Here is a 9,174-nt window from a genome sequence, read left to right as displayed (position 1 = left end):
TCTCCGATGTTTAATGATCTGCGCATGAGCAGGCACCACACCACACTGCATATATATATATATATATATATATATATATATATATATATATATATTACTTATTTATTTTTTATTACACACGCATTAATAGAACACTGCAAGAAAATGGATTTGGACACAAATCCTCTTTATACCACATTCATGCGCTTAACCCGAGAGCTTGCCACCATTCAGCCACAATACACCTCATTAAATAATACATTCCAATATACTGGCACACCTGGGACTCCAACCTACAACCTGCTGTATCCAGGCCAAACACCCCACCCACCGAGCCACTTGATCCCACCTAAAAACTATGAGATTTCTAACTATATGAAGCTACCTGTACCCAGTTTAAAAAAAAAAAAAAAAACAGCACCATAATTTAGCTGATCTACGTAGAGTGCAGCCACAAAATCCCTTGCAGCCACACACTGCATAGATCTGCCCAGCCGTAACGCTGATCACCCCTACACAAAGTACAAGGTAAGCTTCAAATATTTAGAACTCTCCGTCTTAGAACTCTAGCTTTCTATGCAAGGGCAGATAGCTGAATGAATAGTGTCCAACTGCAATGCCATATGCAATGTGTTCGAATTCCGGGCACATCAGCATCCCAAAATGGTATAAAGGACAGTGTGACTGAACAACAAAGAGCTATCAAGTCAAGTCCATGAATGCTGTATATATCAGGTTGAGTATCCCTTATCCAAAATGCTTGGGACCAGAAGCATTTTGGAATTGGGATTATTCTTTATTTCGGAATATTTCATAATTTTTGCCCCACTTCCCCCCACTTTCATAATGCCAGGTACAAGTAATGCCCCTAGTATAGTACCTCTGCCACCATCACCCATTCACCTGCCACCTGCTATAAGCAATCACGGTTACGTATCGCCGCCGCAGTTGCCAGGGACACCACTGGGTTGCCAGGAGCGGGGCCAGGCAGGTGAGCAGAGCCGCACCGTGCTGCAGGTGAGATGCTGGGCGGGTGGTGATGGAGTCGCACCCCTGTCCGCTGACCGTATTGTGTGTGCGGCTGACCTGTGCCTCAGCCTGCTGCCGCGGCTCCAGCCCACTCCCCTCCTCGCTCTCTGCTGCTGTGTGGAGCCCGTTCCCGCTCGTGGTGCTGCTGGGGCTGGCAGTCATCCTACGGAGCCTGGACGAGGTGGGCTACAACCTAGAGTGGGGGCCGGAGCCAGGCGGACACCGTTAACCTGGTCAGCGTTCTGTCTCAATTCCCTGCCAAAGGGCTACATAAGGACCCCTGGCCAGGGGGCGCAGAAGGATGCAGCCCATGGGCCATGAGTTTAACACCCCTGCTGTATAGGTATTAGCGACAGAAAGTGTGGGGGGTAGGAGACAGGGACGGTCAGGTGATGCTGGGTTTCAAAAAGGGGGGAAGCTGCAAGTGAAAGTAATTAAAACAGGTAATTGACAAGTGCTGGTAACAGCGCCCCCTTCGCACACACCTAGTGACGGTCCTGTTGTCTGGATACAGACTAGAATAGTTATTATCTGGGAATAGATGATACCACCAGTAATTGTCTGGGAATACACCTATAATACAGTTAATGTCTGGTAATTATGATACTGCCTATAATAAAGCTATGGTCTGGGAATAGATGATACCACCTGTAATACAGTTATGGTATATACATATACTTTAGTTATGATCTGTAAATACTATATCACATATATGTATAGCCTGTGAATACATAAACACATATATATATAATAGATATGTCCTGTGAATAATACCATATGTAATACATAGAAGTTCTGTGAATATCACATGTAATACACGTATGCACTGTGAATAATACCACATGTATACATCTATGTCCCTGTGAATAATCTGCCGCATAATGTGAATATAAGGCATGTACACGGCGTTTGGTGAGGCAGGGACAGGCTGCGGCTGCAGGCAGCGCTCAGTTCCCCTCCACCCCCCGGGTAAGGCCGCTCCCGCGCTGCGGCCCTGGCCTGGCCTTGGCTCTCTCGCTAACAACAAGCAGCCTGCCTCGGATGCGGCCTCCCCCTTCCGCATTTTCCTGAGGCTCTGCGGCAGTGACGTGTGTTGCTGACGGCGGGCCCGGCCAGGAGAGCTGCCCGCTCTTTCTTCCTCTCCCTCCTTCCCCCCTCTCAGCCATCGCGCTCGGCCCCTCCCTTTCTGCCTCTCGCACTCGCTCTATGCCTTCCCCCCTCCCTTCGAATCAGCCATCGCGGACAGGCCTAACGGAGAAGGCGCCCCCGGTCCCGGAGTAATCGGGGAACCACGACGACGCATACAGGTAAGGCCTGCGCCGGGGACCGAGCGGGGGCCTGGGCGGGAAACGAGCGCGGCCAGCGGGTCGCTATAAGGCCGGGGTCTCGGCTCCTCCGCCCGGCTGCCTCCTCACTAATGGACGGGAGGTAAAGCAGCAGCAGCTCGCCGAGCACACGGCCGCCCTGGCCCTGCACCGTACACGCTGCGCTCTGCAAGCACGCCGGGAGGCAGGCCGCGGCCTGGTACGGCCCGCTTCTAGGCCTCCATGCGACCGCTTGCCCTTCCAGGCCTCAGAGGAGGCCGCAGCTAGGCCCTAATGGGGGGTGAGGGAAGGGGGGCGGCGGCGGGGCGACTGCAGCACCTTCCCCCGCCTGCCCGCCGCTCATTGCCGGACCCACCGGGGGATAGGTGGCTTTGGGGGGGCTGGGTACGGCCATGGGCGGGCGGCCACACCCGAATAACGCCCGGAATTGTAGCATTATATGGCTGTGCACCGTTTATATATGTTTGCATTTTATGTAGCTCAGGAAGCAAGATGGCGGCAGCCCACATGCTGCAGAACAGGGAGGAGGAGGGGATTTCGCCGCCATCTTGAATGTCTCTGAGGGGGAAGGGACACACATGAAAGCATTGTATGTATACATGCAGACTGAGCTGCCCCTGGTTTATTTAGGAGTGGCCGGTGTCTGCTCACACCCTCCCTGATGCCTAGGGGTAGTTACATGCTACACACACCTGCACAGAGAGATTACATTACAATGGCTTATCTAGTCCTGTTTATGTTGTCTGTAGGTCAGAAATAGCTTAATATGTTACATATTATACAGATTTTCTGTTTCTAGAAATCTGACTGCAAAAACTCCAGGTTCCTGTGTTAATGCAAGTTTTTATTTGGCGAATATGATTTATGTGACCATAGGAACAGTCTATTTTACAGTTTTGCTATTATATTTGCTAGCTAGAAATATATACATGACGACTAATGCGGTTCTCCGCAACGTCCGCATCAGTCCTGAGTCATAATGCCAATGTAAATGCTGTGGACAGTAACGCCATGCCATTTGGTTTCCAATGCAATATATAGTTATCCTATAGGTTTTCTGATATATAAAAACAAAACCGTTTCTTGGTTATATATACAGGGAGCACAGCCTTGCTTAAAGGATTGCATTATTCACATGTTAAAATATTCACGAAAGCAGTATGCATTACAATGACTAATTAAAGACTAGGTGGGCAGATGTTGGTGTAAAATGGTAGAATAGAGACGTTTTATTGGAGCTAACAGTAATATACAGCAAACCCCCAGATTTACAGCATTTTAATAACAAGTCTTTCTGTTTTGTATGCATATATGGCATTAATACTGTCACACAGCTGGTAGAAAGTACAGTATGGGTAAAACCAAATGCAGAATATTTATTTTCAAAAATGGTGGTATGGTTGTCGGGCTGTTAATTAATATAAAATATTCTTATGTAGGATGGCACATTTTGTGCGTCTTTAAATGTGTTTCTGTAGCACTGATGCATAGTAATGAAAGGTGCTCGAGGACCACAAATTGTTTTATAGGTGGTGTCAGTTTGTGGCTGCTGTGACATGGAGGTTTTACAGTCACTCTTTTCCAGCTGCGGTGAAAGGGAAGCCTAGTTTCACTGCTACACTGGAAGCACTAGCTTAGAGAATGTGGCATACATTGTTATCAAAGCCTAAGCGCTGCCCACGTGACGGACAATCCTGATTTTACCTTTCTCTGTATGGGACAGTCCAGCTTTGGAAGACCTTTTTCTTAAACAAATTCAATTAAAAGCGAATCCAACCAATGTGCCTTTGTGATGGCTTTATTAAACTGGCAACAGTGACCTACATGATCCCTAGATCATGAATTTTACTTTGTAGCTCATATGAGTACTTAGGAAAATACAATATAAGCCTATAGATGTGTTCTCATACATCCAGCCTCATTACACCACGCAGCACAAGATGCCTAACGTGAGTGAACAGCTAGGTCCCGTACAACTTTGCTAGCATCTGGCGCCTTTTTGGATATGTGACACTTGTGTATTTCTGTGCGACTGAGTCTGTAACGGGACTTTTCAGACTGTTTAAATACATTGGACATGTTATAGTAAATTTCCTGTTATATAAACGCAAGGGAATAACCAGATATAGTTTATTATTGTAAGTCAGGGGTGGGGAACCTTTTTTCTACCGAGGGCCATTTGGATATTTATAAAATCCTTCGGGGGCCATACAAAAATTCTCAACTTAAAAAATGACCCTGCCCCCCAGCAGGTCTGCCCCATAGAGGTACTGTGTGTGCGCGCCAAAAAAAATGGGTGTGGCCAGTTAAATGGGACGTGATACACATATGCCCCCAATAGTGCAGTGCCAGATCCACAATTGCCCCCACAGTGCCAGGTATTAAAATGCCCCCCACAGTGCCAGGTATACAGATGCCCCCACAGTGCCAGGTATACAGATGCCCCCACAGTGCCAGGTATACAGATGCCCCCACAGTGCCAGGTATACAAATGCTCCCACAGTGCCAGGTATACAGATGCTCCCACAGTGCCAGGTATACAATTGCCCCCACAGTGCCAGGTATACAGATGCCCCCACAGTGCCAGGTATACAGATGCCCCCACAGTGCCAGGTATACAGATGCCCCCCACAGTGCCAGGTATACAATTGCCCCCACAGTGCCAGGTATACAATTGCCCCCACAGTGCCAGGTATACAATTGCCCCCACAGTGCCAGGTATAAAAATGCCCCCCACAGTGCCAGGTATACAGATGCCCCCCACAGTGCCAGGTATACAGATGCCCCCCACAGTGCCAGGTATACAGATGCCCCCCACAGTGCCAGGTATGCAAATGCCCCCCACAGTGCCAGGTATGCAAATGCCCCCCACAGTGCCAGGTATACAAATGCCCCCCACAGTGCCAGGTATACAGATGCCCCCACAGTGCCCCCCCCCCCCCTTCCGTGCTACTTACCGCTCCTTTCGGCGGGACACGGAGGAGAGCGCGGCTATGTTGGGCGGCGGCGTGTAGGACTTGAAACCAGCCGCCGGTTCGAGAGCCAGTTAGAGCTCGCGGACCGGCAGCCGCGGCTCCTGATTGGTTGCCGGTCCGTGAGCTCTGATTGGCTCACGAACCGGCGGCTGGTTTCAAGTTCTACATGCCGCCGCCGCACTCTCCTCCCTGTCCTGACACTGACAGCTGAGACACGCTGCCGCCGGACTGAGCAGCGGCGTGTCTCACTGGGAGAAGCGGGTGGGCCGGAGCAAACGGCTTCGCGGGCCTTATACGGCCCGCGGGCCGGAGGTTCCCCACCCCTGTTGTAAGTAATAACCCATGACTGCATTATGTATCTGTAAGTCTTATTAGTTTGTATCGGAAACAAAGCAGTTCTTGCTGTTAACAACTAATGTGGAGGGAGCGTGGTTGGTTGTAGGAGCTCCAGAATCAGCTTAGTATAACTAACAAGGATCTGGGGTTCTGAGGGTCTGGAACACTTTAATAAACAAAAAAGGAATTTATTTAATTGCGTTAGATGAGAAAATTGACTGATATTCTAAAGGCTTCCTCCAGTTTAGAGAACAATGGGGCAGATGTGTAAAGCCTGGAGAAGGCATAAGGAAGTGATCAGTGATAATGCACCAGCCAATCAGATCCTAACTGTTAAATTACATATTGGAGCTGATTGGCTGGTGCGTTATCACCTTGCGTTTATCACTGCTTTATCACTTCCTGATGCCTTCTCCAGATTAATATATCGGCCCCAATCTTCTGTGCGGCCGAACTCAGAACACCTGTGACAATATTTAGGGGATAATTCAGCATGGATCGCTATTTGTCGATTTCCACACTTCTGCGCATGCACAAATGCAGTTTAAGAGGGGGGCAGCGGCACAGTGTTTTGGGGGCGCAGTCCGGACCGATTGAGGGGCAGGCCGCGGTGGCTGCGTGACATCACACGCAGCTGCTGTGACTCAAAACATGGCGGTCCGGCGCCTGCCTTCGCAGCCAGGCTGCGGAGCCAGAGATGCAGGTGCATCACTGTTGAGCAATGCACTCACTTTACGGGGGGGGGGGGGGGGGGACTGCATGCGGGGCGGCCCTGCCCTGGGCTGCCCCCTCATGCTAGAGAATGGAGTTGTAGTTTTGCGATTTCTCGCAAAACTGCAACTCATGCTGAATTAGGTCCATAAAGCAGAGAAGCACTATGGGGGAAAGTGCCACAATGCCTGGTGCATACATATTGGATACTTACGGTAGTGCCATAATCGCAAGTTTTCCCTTGCACCTCTATGTGGTGCGAAGGAAAACTTGCGATGCCGGCCAGAGCAATGTGCCACTCTGGAATTATTATTTATTACCTCTGGTACTAGTCCAATATTCTCCACAAGCCAGCAGCCACACCTGAGACCACTGGAAGGGACTGTCTGTCAGAGCTGCCTACTAAGCAAGTCTGCTCCTGGTCTGGACTGTAGTGGTTGCATCATTCCTGGAAGGTTGCAGTGGACTGCTTCACAGGCACCAATGCAACCACTGTAGTAGTAACTTTCTACCTGCTTTTACCCTGATAATTGTACATAGCGACACTGCAATCCACAATGTGCTAAGAGGTACTGGACAAGCATTGTAATTCAGTTGCTATGTTAGGCTTGACCTTATGCCTGAAAATGTAACTTAAGAGAAACCTTATTCAAGCATATTAAAACAGTTCAGTTTAAGTTACACAATATAGCCAACTTCACAAGAAATCCAGTATAATAATGAGTAAGGGTGTACACCAGGAGAATAACTTGTGCAAGCAACATTATTGCATACACTCACCAACATTATTGCATACACCCAGCAACTATAGGAGGAACTGCAACAGCTGCATCCTTAAAATATAAAGTATGCAGGACAATCTTTTATATTGTGATAGCTCATTGGTTCATGTACTTTGTAAGGCACTGCAGAACCCTTGTGGCGCCATATAAATAAATGCTAATAAATATATTTTTATACATTTTTTAATATACACTCACTACTTGCTGATCTTCATACTTTGGCATTCAGCTTGCATCCTGGTTGGGTTAGTACTATCTGTATAGTTCCTTCTCTAGGCTTTGTGCATATTGTATGATGATTATCATAATATGTCCTTGTCTAAAACTCATTTGTACTGAAGACAAGAACGCCATTTGTTCAGTAGGGGAATATTATACAGAATTATTTCCCTGAACAGAATGGAATAACCAAAGCCTCCGCAGCCAACTATCAACGGTCTTTCGGAACAAATGAAGGTATGTAATCATATTGTCGATGGAAAGAACATCAACTAACAATGTTGACACTGACATATATTGACATTGTGAATGTTGACTGCCGACATTAGGGTTATCCTTTCAATCAAAGTGAATGTAAAATCCTATTTTTGACATGCTAACTGTCTTCACTCAAAATGTCACTATTCTGTCTATGTCAACATCTAGGGGCCGATTCAATTGTTTTGGGAATCTAATGTTCCCATCTAAATGGAACTGTTTAGACACCCAAACAATTGTCAGGATTCAATTGATGTTTCAGCACACATGCATGTCACGCCCAAACAGATAGGGTTTAGCCACGTAAAACTGCTAAACTCATCAAAAGTCCTGCTTTGGGCATCCAAACTCCTGTTCGGATGCCCAAAGTGCCGACTTAGCACACATTTCTTCTCGTACCTCAGGAGGCTGCAAGAAGAAATGTCATCCCTGCAGCTACTGGACATCTAAACCGAGCAACAATTAAGTTGCTCCGTTTTGTGCCCCATACTGTTAGCCGTGGGGTAAAACAATGGAATCACCCCCTTATAGTTAAGAGAATTTAATGAAAGGGTTCATAAAGCAATCCAGTTCTCCCCTTGAAGATGGGTTGATTTGATCGAAAAGGGTGGTATCTTAAGCTGGGTACACACTTGACGATACTCATAAGATGCAATATCGTCACTGATCTCGTCAGTGACTGCATCCTCCCACATCCAGGTGCATGTGCAGTCTTGTCCAATATCTTTAGATTTTAAGGATTGAACTAAAGATATTGGACAGCGTTAACGACACACGGAGTGTGCATCATTAACAATATTGTACATACACACTGGACGATGTGAACGATATATCGGCTGCATTATCGTCAAGTATGTACCCAGCCTTACATCCACGTGTAGAGTGCAGAAGACTGTATCAAACCACTGTAAGGAGTAAACACCCCTTACCCTTCATATAAAAGATTTATAATCAATAGAAGGTGCAATATTTTTTGTTTTCCAAAGCACATTACTTAATCTACATTCATAAAGCTCATGAGTGGAAACCACTTTTAATACTCAATCCAGGCATTTGTTTTCTTACTTGGCACTATTGGGCGCCCGACAGAGCAATTTAATTGCTGCTCCGTTTGGGTGCGAATGTGCACACATTTCTGAGGTAACGAGCAGAAATTTGCAAAAAATCCGTAGTCTGGGTGCCCTAACCAGTTCTCTAGACTGGTTTAGCTGCTTTAAGATGGGTTGAGCTGCTTTACGCATCTAAACCTGGTGTTTTTTTGGGGCGACTAGTGCATAATTAGCCACTTAACTGACAAGTTTTATCTTTCAAAACCATTCATAACATTGTTTTTTTCTCTAACGTCCTAGTGGATGCTGGGGACTCCGTCAGGACCATGGGGAATAGCGGCTCCGCAGGAGACAGGGCACATCTAAAGAAAGCTTTTAGGATCACATGGTGTGTACTGGCTCCTCCCCCCCATGACCCTCCTCCAAGCCTCAGTTAGGTTTTTGTGCCCGTCCGAGCAGGGTGCAATCTAGGTGGCTCTCCTAAAGAGCTGCTTAGAAAAAGTTTTTTTTA

The 9,174-nt window shown here is 47.3% G+C and overlaps 1 protein-coding gene across 6 annotated transcripts in view; it reads left to right on the top strand.

Annotated features, from left to right (window-relative positions):
* The first annotated feature begins 1,949 nt into the window (after positions 1-1,949).
* The window catches only part of ZFX (zinc finger protein X-linked), a 139,354-nt gene continuing 132,129 nt past the window's right edge, over positions 1,950-9,174 (top strand). For 2 of the 6 annotated variants that reach the window (XM_063956225.1, XM_063956224.1), the window contains exon 1: positions 1,950-2,315. The gene's annotated coding sequence lies outside the window, so the exon portion shown is untranslated. Of the gene's footprint in view, positions 2,316-2,839; positions 2,923-9,174 lie in introns of those variants that run through there. The other 4 variants (XM_063956223.1, XM_063956220.1, XM_063956222.1 and 1 more) reach the window with 4 other exon arrangements.

This window comes from Pseudophryne corroboree, chromosome 2 (assembly GCF_028390025.1).
Source record: "Pseudophryne corroboree isolate aPseCor3 chromosome 2, aPseCor3.hap2, whole genome shotgun sequence".
NCBI lineage: Eukaryota > Metazoa > Chordata > Amphibia > Anura > Myobatrachidae > Pseudophryne > Pseudophryne corroboree.
The sequence above is the reverse complement of the archived record's forward strand: the minus strand, read 5'-3'. Positions and strand labels throughout refer to the sequence as shown.